At 41.3% G+C, this 19,945-nt stretch overlaps 1 long non-coding RNA gene across 1 annotated transcript in view; it reads left to right on the forward strand.

Annotated features, from left to right (window-relative positions):
* Positions 1–19,945, forward strand: part of LOC149857777 (uncharacterized) — a 135,288-nt gene that overhangs the window by 83,641 nt on the left and 31,702 nt on the right. The gene's annotated exons all lie outside the window — the stretch shown is intronic.

The raw sequence follows: 19,945 nt of genomic DNA on the forward strand, positions 1-19,945 counted from the left end.
GAGCTGGGGTGGGGCTAAAGTTAGCCCAGTGCCAAAGGCATGGGTAGGAAAATGCCCTTTCCCAGCCCTGGAACTGCACAGGTGCAGGTTCCATTCACCGTTCCAACCTAGATCAATTAACTTCGAGTGTACATTGATCCAGTTGTATCTTGGACCAGGTGCTGCCGTTTTAGACTCGTCTGTGCATGTGGAACTTCTGTACTGTTGTGGGTTTAGCTTGATTTCCAATCACTGAGACTGGGTCTCAGTGTAAGATCTGCACCTGGGAGAGCTACATTAGATCAGCTGGCCATTTTTATCTCAATCTAACTTCCCCAAATATCTGCATTTAGCCTCGGAATGTTTAGTTACATTTATGCTTAGCCTGAGGTCATGCTTTAGTGTAGACTGATGATTTCATACTCTAAGCTTCAGTGATTTCTGGGATCACCTTATTGTGCACAGTCAGCACCTACTGCTGACCAATATAGATAGTAACTGTGTAATGGATTGCAGCCACACTGAGCATGGGTGCCTGGTGCCTCCGGGGTTAGGAAGGCACCAGCGGGGAGGGTCCCCCAGTGGCCAGTCACTGACTGGAGGGGGAGGAGGGTGGTCCCCCAGCGGCTGATCACCGAGCCCGAAATCACGAGCAGTGAAACCAGAAGTGCACTTCCACCAGCACTTCTGGTTTCATGGCTGGTGTTTCCAGGGGGTGCATGTGTACCCCCTACACATTGCCAATGACAATGAGTATAGCTGTAAGTGAGCAGAGAGAGCACAGTGAGCAGCATTACAGGCAGATCATTCCAACAGATGTGTCATAAGTAGACGCCTCACACAGTTAACAACCCAAGAGCTGGCAAGGGGTAGATTGCAATACAAAGGCAGTGGTGTGCTAATCATTGTTCATACAGCCTAGTGGGTGGTATTTTTCTCCAAAATACCTGGAGGAATGCCTTATCGCATATGTAACCAGGTCACATATGCTGTGATTATGCAGACTCTGTTTTAGTTACTTGTACTTATATACCAAATTGTAAGACTCCTTTTAAACAACAGTCTCTTCAAGGTCCTTCCTACTGTGAAAGCAAGCCTTGGTGTTATCAGACACTTTGCATTTGTCACATTTGTTCTTAACCCTCAAATTTTTGCCATACCTCTCTCTATCTTTAGGTATTAACACAGTATTTGCCACTGTAAAACCTAGAGAGTGATTTTGGAGTGACTGCAGAGTGTATGGTGTGTTCTTCTTACTTATTTAAGCTTCTGGGTGGTCTCCAAAGTTACTAGAGATACACTTCCTACCTAAGAACCCTGATTCTTCAAGTACTTAATATATCCCCCTGACATTATCATTTCTCACATGTACCTCAGACTTTTTATCTGTCCAGAAATAAGAACTACCATGCTAATAGATTCTGTAGCCACTCTTTCTCCTTCCATTCTTATGTCGCCATGCTATGGACCAGCAAGCTGATCATCCTTATCCTAGCAGCACACGGGAAAGCTGGCAAGCTGGTCAGGGATAAACATCACCTCCAGGTCAAACATCACCTCCAGGTCATGACTCTCATTATTCATACAACTTTACGCATATATTTTTGGCTTGCTTGCTTTTCTGTGCTAAAGGGGCCATGATGATTACAGAGTAAGAGATTTGGAAATGACAGCTGCGTGTTCTCCCTAAACCTAATGAGGAGAAATTCAGACAGAATGAGTTCACATAGCCGATTTTCTCACAAGCAGCCATTGAAAAAATCCCACTAGGAAACACAGAGAGAGAGACAGGGAGAGATAATAAACACAGAGGCACTCTATTAGATAGTCTATTAATATGCACAACGGAGTCTGCCTCCTCAAGCATGTCTTTTTTTTTTTAATGGAGTAATTTGGAGCATTTCTGCAAACACTTGCAATTAACATTGAATTTTTTGCCCTAAATTTTTAGCAATGGCACTGCTTATACATCTGGAGTTCTCTTTTAAGAAGTTTCAGTACAACATTATGAGTACAAAAATTCCATTAGAGCTGCTTTGCTTTAGTTTATATTGAAAGTGTTTGGCCTAACATTTTGACAAATGCTTCCCCTCTCTTCCTCATGTTGTAGAAGTACTGTCTTCTATATTTGACATAGACAGGCACAAATATAAATATAAAAAAAAGAGAGTTAGATAACATTGTGCATATTTTTCTTTTCTATGCTTTTGTGTGTAAGTACAGTATCAGTTTTATTAGCCAGTGGTAAGTGTCTCATTTTTAGTAACCCTGAAATACTCACCTGCCTATAAAATCTGGTTATTACTATTTATATGGTAGAAGTGCATCAAAGTCCCATTATGCCAGACAGTCCAGACACATGAGAACGGATTTTCAAAATGGCTCCGAGAGATCCAGTCTTTTGTTCAGTACCCACAGTTAGAACCAAGGTTCCAAAGATCCCATTTAGTTCAGAAATTTAAGAGGCAAATATTTCAAGGGCCTCAGCAGGTGCCAGTTTACAACTTCTAGGACTCATTTTAATTAGTGTGCGCCCAACATTAGCTCTGTACAAAGTGGCTAGTATTTGCTTCAGATTCAGCCAATTCGGGGGACAGTGATTCAATTCAGTAATTCAAATCACTGTCCCAAATTGATTCAGCCGAATCTGATTCAGAGATTTGACTACTGCCAAATCAGCCAAATCTCCAAATCACATGGGCCCCACCCCCAGTCTGTTTTCCCAACCCCATCAATGGCTACCCCACCCAGCCCCAGCTCCCAACTCTTTGGGAAAAAAAAGCCCCCACTCACCAGCTGCTGCCAGGTGGAGGGGACGATTCCTGCTTCCCCCCACTGTCCTGTACTGCATGGGGGGGCTCTGCACAAACTCCCTAACCTCCACCCGCTGTCCTAGCCCCCCATGGCTGCCCCTCCCACCCCAGCTTCCAGCCCTTTAAAAAAAAGGAAACAAAAAGCCTTGACTCACCAGCTCTTGCCCAGTGTGGGGACAATTCCCACTGTCCCCCACTGCCCCACACTGCAGGGAAGGATTTTCCATGAGCCCCCAGAAGCCCTGAGGCTCCTTAGGAGCCAGTGAGTCTGGATTTTTTTTTTTTCAAATGGGCAGAAGCTGGGGCAGGTGGGGCATCCATGGGGGAGCTGGGAGAGCAGGCAGAGGTCGTGGGGCTCATGCAGAGCCTCCCATGCAGTGTAGAACACTGGGGAGCAACAGCGATTGCCCCCCTACCTGGCAGCAACCAATGAGTGAAGGCTTTTTTTAAACAACTGGGAGCTGGGGTGGGTGGGGCAGCCATGGGGGGGTTAGAGGGTACTTAGGGGGGCTGGGGGAGCAGGCAGGAGATGGGGCCCGGCAGGAGTCCCCCCGTGGTCCCCCCTCCACTCCTCAAGCCTCCCCTCCCCTGCCTCTTACTTACCAGCATGGAGTCTGGGTCCAGCTCCCTGCTGCAGTAAGCAGGGACTGCCCAAATCACTGGAGCTCTCTAAATCTTTTCCAAATCGATTCAGAGAGCTTCAAATTGATTTGGACCTTGTAACTGGTCCCCTGATTTGATTTGGATTCGGAGATTCAGCCACCAAATTAGGCCAAATCTCCTCCAAATTGAATCAGCACCTGAAGCTTCACACAGCCCTACCAAACATGTCAACCTGTTTTGGAAACCTAGCCTTCACTAAGAGATGCTCCCTATCCTCAGAAGTTTGCAAGCTAATAGATAAAGCAGATAAAGATTTTTTTTTAAAAAAGGAAACATTATCCGAATTTTAGAGATGGGCAATGGAGATAGATAGAGATTAGATGATTGCCCCAAGGTCAACAAGGCTCTGTGCCAGGGCCAGGAATTTAACACACATTTCCCAATCAGTCCAGGGTCCTAACCCACTAACCCATCCTCTTCCTTCCTCTTTCTTGACTGTTCTTAATTCTCCATGAGCAAATCACTTTGTGTATGCATACATCAATTTGTATATGCAATACTTAAGTCCATGTTATGGTATTAAATAGTTTTCCACAGCATGAAGCATAGCAGGGAAAGATTTCCTTGGCATGTGAACAAAGCGATCTTAGATTAATTCTCAGAACACATCTCTATTTTAAGATCTTTTCCTCCCTTTGTTTCTCTCGCTGCATTTCCATGGCACTGTTTTTTCCATATTTCATCATTGTGACTACTCACTGAAGGCAGAGGCAGGTGAAACTGTCACTGTTGGTGCCATGAGGATTAGCCAGCAGCTGAGAGTGATGGTGCCATCATTCTCTTCCTCCCTGGACCAAATCCCAGTGGTGCAGGACAAAATATATTTCATGCATATCTAAGGTATGAAATATAGGAGGTCTGCTTTCCCTTTGGTATGTGGTCTCCCACCTTTTACTCTTTTGTGTGTTGTGGGAGGGAGGGGAGGAAGGGAGAAAACAAAGAAGGAATAATGCTTTGCAATAGATTGCACAGGTGGTAAGAAAGGAAGTGGAGATGCAACGTGAATTCTCTTCAAGAGCTAATAAAAATCTACACACACACAAAAATTTCAGGTGCGACATTCTTTGTCACCCTTGTACAGTCAGTTCTTAAAACCTTAAGAAGAGTTTTTATGTGCTCAGATTTTTATGTGCTCAGAATTATGTGCTATAGTCCTCCTTACATTGCGCTTCTTCTTTCTCTTATTTCTTGTGACATTAGAAACACACATTATTGCAAACCCAAGAGAAATGGGCCAGCACACTTCTCCATTTCAAATCTGAGTTAAAAGGAACACACGTAATTTGGATGCTATTTTAAGGTTTGCAAAGATAGTGTCACAAATTAAAACACTCTCCTAGGATAATGAGTCTATCATTGTTTCCAAAGAGAGAGATGTAGAAGCTTATTTTGCACCATAAAGTTTTAAAAGAAAAAATACCCCTCCAAAGATTAAGAAAGGAATTGTTGATGGCTGGCACAAAAAAAGGCCTTTCTTTACCATGGGATCAGAACTGATAAAAATCTACATAGTAAGAATTGAATATCATATTGAATCATTTGTTAATTAATTCTGCTTCATGAAATATAAATGCAGGGTAAGCCCAGAACTTGAGAATGTACTCATTCTGGTTTTGTTCTTGAACAATGTGAGAAATATTAGTCCCCAAAGCAGAACACTGACTCAAAGTCTGAAGATATGTATATGAGCTAATTCACTTGTTATTTACCCCTATGCAAACCAACAATAGCTCCACTGAAATGACAATGGTGCGAAAGTGATATGGTTGAGAAGAATATCAGACCTACACTCTCCTGTAGTGTGGCGAGTGTCCCATTATTTAGGTAACTTCTTCTGCAAAGTATTAGAAAATAAAGAACAATCTGCCACTGAAAGAGGGATGGGGTAGGTGGCATGTCATTTCTCTCATGCCTATCTGAATTGCTATGAAAACATACACTCCATAATTCAACAAAATCAATTCTAGTTAGGATCAGTGGGTGGATGATGTATATTACTCCATTGTGATTTATTCTTCTCATTTTGTTCATAAGAATTGTTGATAACAAGGTACATGAGTATTTCATTTTATTCCATCACTGTCCCATGTTTTCATTAATGGGAACATCTTTCACTGCTTACATTTTGTGTACTGTTACTGGAATCCCATCTTCTAACAACAGCCTGTTATTCCAATTTCTGTAAAAGCATGAGTATTTAATAGGACAATGGGAAGATCAACAATGGAGCTAATCTCCACAGATTTGTGCATGTGATTAGTCATGTAATCTGCTGAAATGGAAGTTTGTATCTGTGAGATTTTATAGTATAGTGGCAAACTCATGGTGCTGCATACCTCAGCTTTGCCTACAAAGCTGATAAACACCTCACTAAGAGCATCACAAATATTATACTCGAGTTCCTCTCTTAGCCATAGATTTCAACTTAAACAGTGCACCTATACTTGTACTTTACTGCGAAGTGGATTAACTGGCTCTGTAGAAAAGCATCACCATCTATATGTGCACCAATATTAGGGCTCAGTAAGCTAGTTAACTCCACTATAAGATAGTACTGTCAAGAACAGTGCTATCTTATGGCAGAGTAATTTACTGTGCTGAGACACGTGTAAAAGTTGACTGTGGGTGTAAATCATTGGCGATGCATAGGGGTTGCACATGGGTGCATGTGCACCCCCTGAGCATGATGGTGCACCCTCAGCGTGCAGGCCGTCACCACTTGCCACCCCCCCCATGCCACCCCCAACACCACTGGCGGGATCTGCAGGAGGTCCGCGATCACTGCTGGCCATCTCTACATCTGTGGCGTGGTCGCCGACTGCCAGTTGGCACTCGCCACCCCCATCCCCCCATCGCTGCCGACAGCACCGCGGCTGCCTGCGGGAGCTCCCTGCTTGCCACCGCCATGCTCCTGCTGCTGACAGTGCAGCCGCCACTTGTGGGTGCTTGCCGTGCCCTCCCGGGGCACATGGTGTTCATGGTATAAATTGCATCCAGTCAGCCCAGCCATCTGGGGGCCTGCTATGCCTTGGCTCAGATTGCTGCTGTCCCAGGCATATGCCTAGGCATTATTCCAGAGAGCAGTTAACTCCGGCTTGAACTGCTCCAAAGTTTGTGTCACATTAATTACATGTGTAGATGTACCCAAAGACAAGCTAGTGAAATAATGAAGTTTCCACTCCAATATTTTGCATCCCTGAGAACAAATTAATATAGTATTTGCAAATATTTATTTTTTCATAAGAGAGATCTTTTTTATCATCTGAAGTGGTATGGCAGATGTAAGTTATGTACAAGCTAAGCCACAGCACCAGTTAATGTATCTTAATGCTGAGTAACAGAAAACACTCCAAAATGTCAGAGTGCATGTAAAGTGAACTTGGACAGCAGTTCCTATTTTATTTTTAAGAAACTTAGGCATTTAAATTCCTTAAGTTTCTTTAAAAAATACAGGATTTGTCATTTGCTAAACTTTCTGGGGTGACTATTATTTGTGTACTTTTATTTTCTTGAGAGTGACGTGGGAAGTGTGTGTCTGAAGACACAACCACTGGAACAGAAGAAGTTCAGGAGTTCCAGGTTGGGCACAGAGCTCTACTGAAGGCCATGAACCTGTATAATGTCACCTTGAAGTGGTATTTTAGGACAGTGGCACATTCATCACTTCATCTCGAATTTTCTCTATTAGAAGCCTTTTTTTGGAGGGCAAAAAGGTAATTCCAGGTATGAGATGCAGTGCTGTGAATTTCACCATCCATAAAAAAAAAGCAGTTGTTGCTGTAAACTGATTTTTCATTAGTCCATGAACTTTTCTTAATGGTGGTTATGGCATTTCTAATATTTCTTGAAGGCAGGTGTAGCAGCCGTCACACTAATAGTTTCACTCAATTGCACCAAGTGACATGGAATCATTCTGTAGCGCTCACTTAAGAATTAACAGCACTTTCATGATTATTTCTGTCCGTGATTGCTTCCAGATTTGGGGCTGCCAACCCAGCCTGACTGTTCCACACTGCATATTAGTTACTCTTTGGGACCCAAATTCATGTAGGTACTTCAAGCATCTAGATAATTCCCCTAGATTTAATCAATCATTCACTTCACTGGGACCATACTGTTACTTGTATTATCGTGACTCTCCTGTAGCAAAAATTACACTTTTCAGTAACAACCAATATTCCTGATTGTTGTAGTATCAATTCACATGCAACTCTTCTCCTCCACAATCCAGGCTCTTCTTCTAGACTGGATTTCACTTGATACCCCACAATCTCTTCTTTTGTAGAATCATTTGATACATCTTGGTAGTCTCGTGTTCATTGTGCACCATGACAAATGTGACCTGACTGGGAAGCCTGTCCCTTAAGGAAGAATGAAGCACTTGATTCTCTGTGAGTTACTTCAGTTGTTTTTTTCTGAATCGGAGGTTTTTCTTTTCAGCAAAAAAAATGGTGAGTGCCTAATTTTGAGGCATATCTTTTCATGAAATTCTGCATTTCAGGGGGAGAAAAGGTAGTTGAAACTCCTCAGAAATGATGGAAAGTTAGTCCTTGTTTCTTTCTCTTTTAAAAAAAAATCAGATTGATACTTCCTTACTGACTCAATGCAGTTCAAGGCTTATCATATTTATCCTACTGGGATGTACTGGGTATGTCTACATGAGACGCCTTAGTGCACAGTGGGGCAAATTACTGCACAGTAAGCATCACCATCTACAAATGCGGATAGCAAATTACCAGTGTTTCCTCCTACCCCTAGGTTAACTATACTAGATATGAGTGGGTTAGATGAAGGTGGGGCTATATGTTGTGTGGTTTTATTGCTGTTGTTTCTTAACACACCGGTGAAAGCATCTTGCATTTAGGCTTGCCATTCCTTTTTTTCCTGAGATGATACGTATATATCCCAAACATACTGAGTCATATCTGCTTGCATTGTGTAATTTTATTTTTATTAAGTCACAATGTCTGATTCAGTTTGAAAATGTTGGGGTCCTTGAATCTGGACTTCTAATTTGGTCCATGTGACAAGGGGCATGCTCAGGGTTGGGTCTCAAACCAGCCCACCCACCTCTATATTGGTCAGTCCTCCCAGTCTCACCTGCCACACCCTTGCTATTACAATAAACTGGTGGTAAATGGGCGAGGGTGCCCATTACATGCCCCAATGCCAGGAGGCACTATCCATACTTCCCTACACCATGGCCCATGCTTCACAGATTACATCAAGATGTTATCATACTCCTGGCCTCAAGCTGGACCAAACCATTAGGCCTCACACACATACTCATACCACCCCCCTCTCACTGGGGCCTCTTGAACTCCACCCCCTCTCCTAGGGTCTCTTGCTCACTGCACCATACTGTGCCCCCTCCACCCTGCCCTGCCGTTTGCTGGAGCAACCAGCAGCTCAGCCCAATGTTGCCTCCTTGGTTGCTCAACACAGGCTGCTGCCTTTGTGGCCTATGTTTAAACATGGCCACCCTCATCAGGCACCTGATGGCTGCCTGCTTCTGCCCTTAAAGTGGCAGGCACCAAAGGTACACTGCCACAGTCCATTATTTTGATTTGTGTCATGTTGAAAATTATGATACAGATCCTCAATCTGGTGTTGTGTTATGGCCCATCTATGCCACAATATTTTTAATTCACCAGTATTTATGTTGGTTATTTAGGATCACTATCTGCTACAGAATCATTTATAAAGTACCACCACAAAAATGTTGTTTTCAGTTACAGTATATCTTTTACTGGTTCAGAAATGGCTCTTCACACTGCATCACTTCCTGGGGTAATAAGTGTGCTAACTTTTCTAAGATCAAACTCCTTATCTTCCTGCATGGATAATTGTGTGTGAAGGTACTCAGAGTTGGATAAATGTGAAATCTGTTTCCTTCACCAGGGAAATTACAAAGTATTACAACAGACTACAGAGATTAAGAGACTGAGGAATACTTTTTAGATAATGACTTTTTATTACCTTTCTTTTTTTGTTTAAAGCATCAAATATCATTTAGTAAAAAAAAAAATCTTTATACAACTGAGGTAAGCAAACACATCAAAATAAACTGAAAGATCAAAGTACTTAGGAAAAGAAAGAATGCCCTAATTACTTTGACTTTTCACACTAATGAAATGTATTTGAATCTGGTGAACTGGAAATTCTTTTGCAGCCAGAAACAGGTCTATTTTTTTAACAAGGGTAAATAAGGGCATCTATTCACCCTTAGGTGATATCCAATAATGAGAAGATATACCATTCATTTAAAAATGCAGGTATATCTTAGGTATTGAAGATGTTGAATATGAATTTCATACCTGCTGTTTAAAAATGGGAGGCAATTGCTATGTCTAGTTGCTGATAATTGTCTTAAGCTTGTCTTAGCTCAAGTGGGGTGGGAGATATTGCATTCTTGCTACATAGCAGATTGGGAGGAGTAAACAGGCTGCCAAGAAAATCTAAAAGACTTTGTCTCTTTATATGTATTTTGGATTTTACATGCCGTGGAAGGGGAAGATGTACTGGGGAAGCCAGGTTGCCTCTAACAGTAAAGCATTTAAAGCTAGGTGGATCTACTTGAAAGACCCACCAGGACAGAAATGGAAGCAGAAGCACTGTTAAATCGTGTCATACCAACAGAAGACCTAGAGAGACTATGGCCTCTCTTGTCCCTTTGAAATAATCTTGCTTTTGTAAGTTGGGGACTTGAAAATGCTGGGCTGCCCTTTTTCAGTAGGTGATAAAGTATCTTGGGACTCATGATAAAGGTGGGAAAGGAAAAATAAGGAAATGGTTAGGCCCATTGTACTGCTTTACATGCTTAAAATGCTGTACACTTTACTCTGGGCATTTTCTCTGATTTGTGGAGATCGTGCCCTTGCAGAGGGTTCAAATTTCCTGCTGAAGTCTCCACCACAAGTGGCACAACCAAGATTAGATACAACTCCCCACCCCTTGATCATTTCTCCTTACCATACTGCTAGTGGCGCTCAATCTATAAACAACCCAGGTCATTTGAAGAATTTTATACTCTTCAAAAAATCTTAAATGTATCAGTACACATATTAATAATAATAGATTTCTGAGTATTTTATAAAGCTGTGCATTTTCTGGTTATGGCTAGACAGGCTTGTGAATGTCGTGTGCATATTGTTGAGATGTAGGACTAAAGTTGTACGATAAAGGGCTTGTTTAGATAAACATCTTTAGCCATAGGGGAAAAAAGGATATTTCCTAGTGAGAGTTGATTATAAAAAAAAACAAACAAGTACTACAAGAAGAAGAAGATTATGAAATAATTTACTGTAAAGCACTTGGGATATCATCCAAAATGTGGAATAAAAATTTTGGGGAAAGATTTTCCTTTATGGTCAACTAATGCAACTTCATTGATTTCATTGGCGATACCTGCTGTACTTTGGTAAATCATTGTATGTCAGAACAATAAAGATAGCATTTGAATTGCTTCAGTGTCTGGCATAATGAAAAGGGGTAGTATAAACAACTATTAAGGGAAACTGGCTGTATAAGGTATGCTGATATTATAGAGAACGGTTACTGAAATATGGGGGTTGCTGATGGTAAAAAGCAGTGGCTGAACCATTTTGAATTTTCTGAGCCAAGTGCTAAAAAATTTCCCTGGGGAATTTGTGGCTGTATCACTCTGTATCTCCAAAGCTAGTATTTAATCATGCCATATTGGAAATGTTTCTTATTGATTAGCACTCGTGTATTTCCCAGGAACTCCATTTCCATGATTAAATATCCCTTTGTATGCAAATTATGGCCTTCTGTGTGCACAGGTGAGTCCAACACTACAAATAGCATGGCTATAAATGTCAGAATGGAATTTTTAAAGGCGTATTAAAAATGTGATCCTTTACTTATGTATGGTGGCATTTTCAAAATCACTTGGTATTGACCTAACTCTCCATCAAAGTCAATAGTAAAACTCCCATAGAATGTGTGGTATAAGGTCTTGATATGCCACAAAGTGTATATACTGCACATTAATAACAACTGTTTTTGCACAAACTGTGAGATGTACTCTAAACAACAGGCAATTAGTCTAAGTTAGATGTGACCATGCAAAGTAGGAGAGTTGTAATGTTTTGACAGTTTATTAATTAGTGATGTGATCTTTTCAGTTTTTTTCAGTTAACTTGATTACTTTTGGTATAATTGAATCAATCTCCAAAAATAGCAATTTTTAAATTGGCCATTTAACCTGCTGCTCAATGATGACTCTTAAAAAAGAGTTGAACATTAATTACAACATTCTCTTTTGCCTTTTAAAAGCCCAAATTACTTCCTTCATTTTGGACTGAAATCATATCTTAGAAAATGTCAGCGTACTGTTCAGTAATTCTTTATAGACCACTAGTTGAAAAATGGATGCTAATTTGGCTGCTAAGAAGTTAGAAATGTTGCCTCCAAGCTGTTCTCAGTTTTGCTAGCTTATAATGTGACCTTTAAGGTTTTGTCCTCTGTTGCAGTACTTTGAATGCTGGGAGCCTACAAGGGTGTTGTGTAGAGCTGGCGAACCCAGTCATACGTGCATTGTGCACAAAGGGAATCCCTGACACGCTCTGGTGTGCAGCATTGTGATCGTTCTGTGTTGCAGGAGTAGCACAAAGGGAGTGAAGAAGTAGCCAAAGATTTGCTCATCCATCCCGCGCTGAATTATGCTAACAAACAAAATGTCCTTGAAAAGGGTGTCAGTGCTACCTTTCATTCAATGCCCACCTAGAAACGTAAGTGAATCAGTTCTCAGAAAGCCTGTGTGAGGTAGTATTGTCCCACTTTATGGATGAAGAAACTGAGGCCCAAAGAAACCTGGGAATGAGTCTCAGAGCCAGGACTAGACTCAAGAATTTCTGACTGCTCTCACTAGTACCTCATACTGCTTCCAGTTTGCGGGGAAGAGGGCTTCTAGCCATGTTGTCAGGAATGCATAACAATGCTACCTTGAACTGTCTTTACCTAATCACATTAGCAACGTTAGCAAGTCCAGAAAGATTTTTGGTAGTGTGGTAGATTCAAAAATTAAAAAGGAAATGAATGATTACATAGGAATTAATTTCTGTACACAGTTATGGAAAACTTCATCATGATGTATATGTACAAGCTTTGGAGCTGCCAAGAAATAATACTGATGAACTGTTACGGGGGGGAAAACATAAGCAGACTGAATGACTATCTACTATAATTGATGAACTGAGTGATGGCAGAAATGAAAAAATAAACCCAGCAAAAGCTGCTGAGTACATAATCTCAATTCTAAATAATTAGTTAAAGGAGAAAATCCTGGTATAAGCAACTATTTTAACCAGACCTGAGTTTGACATTAATCAACCTCCTCCTCTCAAGAATTCTTCGGTAGACTAATGACTACAGCTGGTTAGAAAAATTAACAGAAGAACCTGGGAAGTACTTTTTCATGTAAATGTTTTATAGGAGGATGAGGTCAAATGAGAATCTCGAGGTAGCCAGTCGTAATGTCCATGGGGCAAACCCATGAAGCTGCATCTCTTGGATCTGTGAGGTTTATTGCTGGGTTACTTAAGACCACATGATGCAGAATGAGCAATTTGTAAGGGACTGTCCCATCTTTGACATTGTGGTAATAATTAAAAGTAAAGAATTGGTTTCAGCGTTTTACCTGAAAAGTGTACTCTCTCAATAATATTACAGAAGTTCCTTGAGTGAATTTCTAGATGTTTTATTCAGCATGTTTTCCAATGCTTAAACAACTTTTATTTACAGTAAAAGTTTTGTTATCTGGCAGGAGTGGGGTAAGGGGGTGCTTGCTGGTTATCTAAGAATTCTGGGTGTCTGGGCGTGCATGTGGTGGTGGCGGCAGCAGTGCAGGGTGGTGGATGGTGGCAGCGGGTGCTGCATGCAAGCTCTTCCCCCCTGCCCCCGGGTCCGGCTGGCCAGCTGGCGCCTATGCAGCCTACAGAGGGGAGCCGCTACCCTTGCCCCTACCCCCCTACCACCGGCCCTGCTCAAGAAATACTTGATGCACGTGCCGGATAGACTTGGCAACAACTCCCATTGCTAAAGTGAGGATTTGTACTGGGGGATATTGGAAATTCTGGTTAATAGAGTATTCCAGTTAGTAAAATGCCAGTTAACACAGCTTTTACTGTTTTTAGAAAATCTGTGTCACTGGCTTTAAATAATAGGGTCCCATGTACCCCATGGAAAGTTGCAGTTTCAATAAAATGACCAATTCACCATTTACTTGTGAATTAAACCTTTGTCATGTCAACATCCCAGGAACATCGTAGCTCTTGAAATAAAATTGTCAAATGAAGTCACCTTCATTTGAAACAATTACAAGTCCAGTTTAAGATTAGGTAACCAGTCTAATGCACTTGAGGAAAGAAAATGTATCTCTGCAATATCACCATCACATTTGTATAGAGGGCAGAGTGTGGTTATGTGGTCCATAGTTTGATCAGGGTTTCCACAGTCACATTCTGCAGAGCTCTTAATAAACTGTCTATTAAACTGTAAATGCAAGACACAAATTGCCTCTACAACTTTTCCCTTTATACTGCCTGCTTTCACATAATATAACCACAAAGCCTTGGGATTCATACTGTGCTCTCTGCCAGCTGGGAGATCTGTACATACACTAACATGACAGAACACTGGGAAAGCCATTTTTTTTATGTAAGACAGCAGCTGTCATTCTCCTGAAGGAGAGATTTAATGAACCTACATTTTTTAAATACAGCACTTCTGGGCTTTTGTGTGTCTGTATTTCTGACTTTCCTCCCTCCATTCTATTTTTACTTGCCCAGATGGATCAAGTTAAGGTCACTTGAAAGGAAAGTAAATGTCTATTTCCTATAAACTCACTGTTTAGGAGAGTCCTTCCTTCTTGTGTCCTTGTCCTTGTGGTAAGGTACATAGCAGAATTTGCAGGAAACCAAAAGGGCTGTGCTGATAGCACTTCTGCTATGGTCTTCAAACTTGCAACTTCTTGGATGTCAACCACACGCCTGTGCCACCCCAGCCCCCACTGTTAGGCAGGATGGCCGTATGTCATGGATTGGCTAGAGCAGTCCTGGATTTCATAGACCATCTCAGCTGGTTGGTGGACATTGACGCAAAAGTCCCAGATATGGCTGCTGCAGGCAAAGGCAGATGCCACTGTTGCCCTCGCTGCCTGGTCCAGCTCTTCCTGAACTTCACGTGGAGGAAAGGGGTGGGCAGGGCGAGCCACAACTCCTTCTGTCTGCGTGGGGATCAGTCAGGGTGAGGCAGGGGGTGGAGGGCAGGCTGGGGGAGGAGACCAGGGCTGTGGCTCCGGTACCTGCACAGGTGAGCTGAAACGGCTGCATGCTGCTGGAAGCCTCATGCCCTGCCACTGGCAGAGGTGGGTCCAGCTGGTGCCCCCATCCCGGATCCTCTTAACAATAACATGGTCACCCCCTACTGTTAGGAGAGTGATAGTAAGCAAATGATAGTACTTGTCTGTATGCTATTTGTTGATCAATTTATAACTCTGACCGAATTTATAGTACTGATCAAGCTAACCATGTTAGCTTCTTCCTAGTAGTAGTTTTGATGAGATAGTGATGCTTGGAAAGATGTGCAACAGGCTGCTACTGTTGCTTGAAACAGCCCCTTTGATAATAGGTGTGGGTGCTTCTGGGAAAGGGTGAAAAATTCCTGCTCATGCCCTGAAGCCACCTAGGTCTAAAAAAGAAGGTGTTTTAGAGTATATCTGAGCATGAGCAAGGCTTGCAAAGGTGAAAGCAAACAGGGCAGGTCAGTGCTGGAGAGAAAGTTTAAGCTAAATTTGCAGCTGATTAACAAGATGACAACAACAAAGTGAAGCCAAAGGAAGGAGATGAGTTAAGGCTTTTCATAGTGTTTGGCCTGTTTACAGACCAGGTTAGGAAGGATGGCAGCCTGCTAAGTGACAGCACAGATCTGACTTTTCGAAGTGCTACGGATTTCAGTGGAAGTTAAAAGCAATTAGCAGCCCTCATGGCCAAGTTAATTGTTTTCAAAGTCAACACAGGCATATGTAACTTTTTAGGTAGCAAGGCAAGTGGAACAAGGATGTACTAGAAATATATGCAAAATTGTAACAGTGTATTCTGAACTTGTTGAGAGTGATGGTAGGCCAAAAGAATTCCTGTGGCAGAGGACCAGTTAGAAAGTCTGAATCAATTCAAAGCTCTCCAAATCTTCAGGAAAGATTTTAGAGAGCTTTGATTTGGGCGGTCCCCAGTGGCTGCAGCAGGGTGCTACAGTTGGACTCCGAGCTGAAAGTACTAGGGGTTGGGGAGGGGACCGTGGAGGGGATGCCTGCCAGCCTCCCCCGCTCCCCAAGCACCCTACCCCCACCTTCCCCTGCCCTTCATGGCTACCCTGCCTGCCCCAGATCCCAACACGGGATGAGAAGATGAAAGCTGGGGTAGCAAAGTATGAGGCATTGTACCAACAGAGTCTGTCCCTGGAAGGTGAGCTAAAGGCCAGGGAGAGAGAGAATGATCGGTTACAAACACAGCTATGGGGTGTAGAGGGGGAGAAAGATCAACTTGGGGAACAGATTCAGTCCCTCATGTCCCTCTTGGAAGATAGCCGAGCTAAAGAAGCAGGAACAAGTGCAGAGATGGAACAAGTACAGCTAGACGTACACATGATGTACCCCTAGGGAGCTACTCCTGTTACACTGTGCTATTCCTTTCAGTGTTAAATTCTAAAAGTGACTGTTAAATTCATGGTCCCTGATGTAAATGCAATTAAATCAATGCATTTTCAAGCAAGTATGTATTAGCTTACTACACTTAACAGGAGGCACCACAGGGATTGTTCTTGTTCATAATTGGATGCCATTTACAGGACCATTCACAGAGTTTTAAGAAAGTGGATAAAATAATTTGTTGCAAGGTCAGTGCTATAGAGATTGAGTCCCATACAAGCTCCCTGCCATACAGAGCCAAAATATGCCTGCAAATACCAGGTATATTATGCAGAACAGCATCCACAAGAACAAAGCAGTAATTGAAATGGACATTGGTGTCATTGAACAATTTATCTTCTTTAAAGGGCTTCAGTTTACAAAAGAAGCTCATTTAGTTGGGGAAATTAAATTGATAGCCATGTGGGAAGGTTCGTCTAATTCACTTAAAGAGTTGTATCATTAGCCATGATTGTTTGATCAATATTTACAAAACAGTGGAATTTACTCAGCTGACAGGTGTCAGACTTTTCTCTTTACTCAAAATCAGTTTTTGGTGAGTAGCCGACAGTAACAATATAGCTTCTTGAGAACCTGAAATGCTAATATATGTTGCCTGGTTTTTAAACATGCAGTCGCACTACACTGAACTACAATTACCTGCTGTCTTTCAGTGATCAACTAAAACCAGGAAATGTTCTGGCTGATGCCATAATAATCTCTACCAGCTCAAAGAACATTTATTGAATTTTTATAACATTATCCCTCACTAATTGTAAAGAATACTAACAATAGCAGAGAGTATGTGCTATGCCATTTGTTTTGTGCGTGATGCCCTGTTGGGGTCTAAACAAGAGGCTGCTGAGTGACTACTGCTACCTCCTGAAGGAATATTGAACTTGCTTTCCTCTTGGGTAATTTCTGTGGAATAGAAACGAGAGTCCTAAATTTAGGGGGGTTCGAGCTTTAAGCCCTGGGGAAAAATTAAACATTTCTACAACTTAAAGTGTCAAGCTGTTCTTGCCAATAAGAATTTCATATTGTATCTATTCAGCAGATCAGCTGTAATTTTGTCATGTCCTTTATCTTTCTTATATTTGTTTCTCCCATGTGGCACTTCATGAAAACGTCTCTCCCCTTCTGGGAAAGATCAGTGGAAGCTAAACCTTTGCTATTTATTTGCATTTAAAAATATCTCTAATTATTTGGGTCAAAAATTGTGTTGCTATAACCCCTTGATGCCTGCATAGAATGGAGGGCATTCTCTCTGTTCCTTTGTTCCCATGGAAGCCATTTTCTTCATTAATTTTTCATTCTCTCATTCACATGATTTATATCCCCAAGTATTTAACTGTATGTTCCTTCTCTTGTGGACCATGATTATAAATTACTTCAATTTATTTAACTAACCCAAAATCCAGCTTTACTTTATTTTGAGAAAGTTATTTTATCAAGATTGGCTTAGGTATAAAGATATTATGTATATAAATAGCCTATAGAAAAAATAAAACTTTTCATAAGAGAGATTCTGACTATAGCTTTTGGAAATCCTATATAGTATTTGTCATTGTCAACATTTCAGAGTCTGGTTACTGCTAAGAGACCCAGAGTACTGTATATTCACAGTAAATCATAATCTCACATTCAGAATGTCAGATAATTTTGTTTGCAGACATTTAGAATACTTACTGCTAAAAACGTTTCTTTATATCGGTAATAAGCCTAAACTGCAAAAATGTGGATTTAGCTGTCACAGCTGGGAAACTGGATCAGATGTACTGCAAAATAAAAAGTTGCATCTAAGTTGATATAAATTAGTGTTTTTCCATTTACTGTAATGGAATGATGGGCATTTTTAATCAGAAAACCACTGATTTATACTTGTTAAGTAGGGCTGTGCAAAGCTTCAGTCTCTGATTTGATTTGGCAAAGATTTGGCCCGATTCAGTGGTTGAATTTCTGGATCCAAATCAAATCAGGAGACCTTTTAATCTCTCCAAATCAAATCAGAACCTTCCAATCCAATTTGGCTGAATCGAATCGGGGACAGTGAACCAAATCAATGAATTGCATCACTGTTCCCAATTTGGGCCAAATCTGAACCCAAATCGAATATGGCCAATTTCACACACCTCTGCTGCTAAGGTTCTGATCCAGGTTGTCTATGCAAGAAATGCAGGTAACTAGTTTATATTCAGATGCCTTCCTAATTCTACCAAATCATAGGCCAGGAAGGATACAGATTAGAGTGTTCACTTCAGAATACTTTTTCTCCTCCTATAGAACAGTTTTATGGACTAGAATAGAAATTGATAAACTTTCTAAAATCATTTAAAGTATTCAATAGAGTTTTATCTTGTCACAGGATTCTATGGAATGTCAATGAAGCCTTTGGAATAGAAATCGTTCTTTAAAGAGTTCTGGAGTTATTTAGTCATTTCAGTCGAACCTGACTACTTTTCTATAGACTCTGAATCATTTAATGACCCTTCAATTCCTATGGTTTCTTCTCTGTGGTTCAGATTCTGATTATGGCAACATAGCTTCAGAACTAGACTTATTCCACTGATGTCAGTGGAAATTATTCCAGATTAGCACTGGTGACACTATTGAGATCAGAATCTATATGTATAATCACCTCTTTTCCCTCTGGTATCTAATCTTCCCTCTAAATAATGGATTTTCTTCTCTCTTAAGTCTTTTAAAACCTTATTTACTGGTAAAGTGGAGTGCAGTTACTTTTCAATGACAAGAAATAGGAGACTTTCTGAATTGTCTGTCTTCTCTCACTTGACTTATTTTGCTGATTTAAAAAAAATTCCACTTATATCATTTTATATTCTTCATAAACTATCATGCACAAATGCATAAAATAAGCAAGTAACAATGTAAAATATCATTTGGCCAATTGGCATTCATAGTTAAAATCTAAAGCATTTGAAATATGTCATTTTTCATTGTATTTTCCATTTCATTGCTTCTCTCATGTAAACTCTTTAAAAATGCACTAATTATTAACCGAAGGTTACGAGACCCATTGTAGCAAAAATAGGCTGTAAATAGTCTTCACCTAGTGTAAACTGGCATAGTTAGACTGACTTTCATGGAATTATGTCATCTACAAGATCTGAGGATGTGGCCTTGATCCTCTGAGGATCTAGCTTAGATTGTGAATAGGGAGAAGGAATGGTGCATGAGTTTTGATCTCCACTTGAAAATGCTATCAGATGTCCTTCTTGTCCCAATTGTATTTTACTGCTGGCATAAATTAGTAATGAGGGACTACTCCTTCCTGCTCAGGCTCACCTGGTTGTGGAGGTGGAGGGAAGCCAGGGTTTTACTTCTTTCCTACACCTCCCGGCTAACCTGTTTCAGGGATGGAGTAAAAAGAAGATACCCCTATTCTGAATACCCAGCTTGGGTATCCCAGGGAGGGATACAAATGTGGTTTATGACCTCCTGGTGCAGAAATCCCCTTGTCAAGCCAGGCCTATATTGGTCTGCTTTCTGGCACCATGTAAACCAGTACAGCCTGTACCACAGTCAGATTGTCAATAACTAAACTGGTGCCCCCACCTGGGCTAGCCTGGGTGAGGAGGGTGTGTGGACACTCAGCAGGACTAAGACTGTTAAAGGGTGGATGAGCCCCTGTGAGCCAACGGGCATCCATACCTAGAGAGGAGATGAGTGCCACCAGGTCACTTTGCCTGAAGAATCACCAATGACTCACAGTAACTAAGGTGCCCCAAGCAGCCTCAGGACTGACTTAACTTGGCACAGACAT

This window comes from Crocodylus siamensis, chromosome 9, assembly GCF_052110815.1.
Source record: "Crocodylus siamensis isolate JL-2025a chromosome 9, ASM5211081v1, whole genome shotgun sequence".
Classification (NCBI taxonomy): Eukaryota; Metazoa; Chordata; order Crocodylia; family Crocodylidae; genus Crocodylus; species Crocodylus siamensis.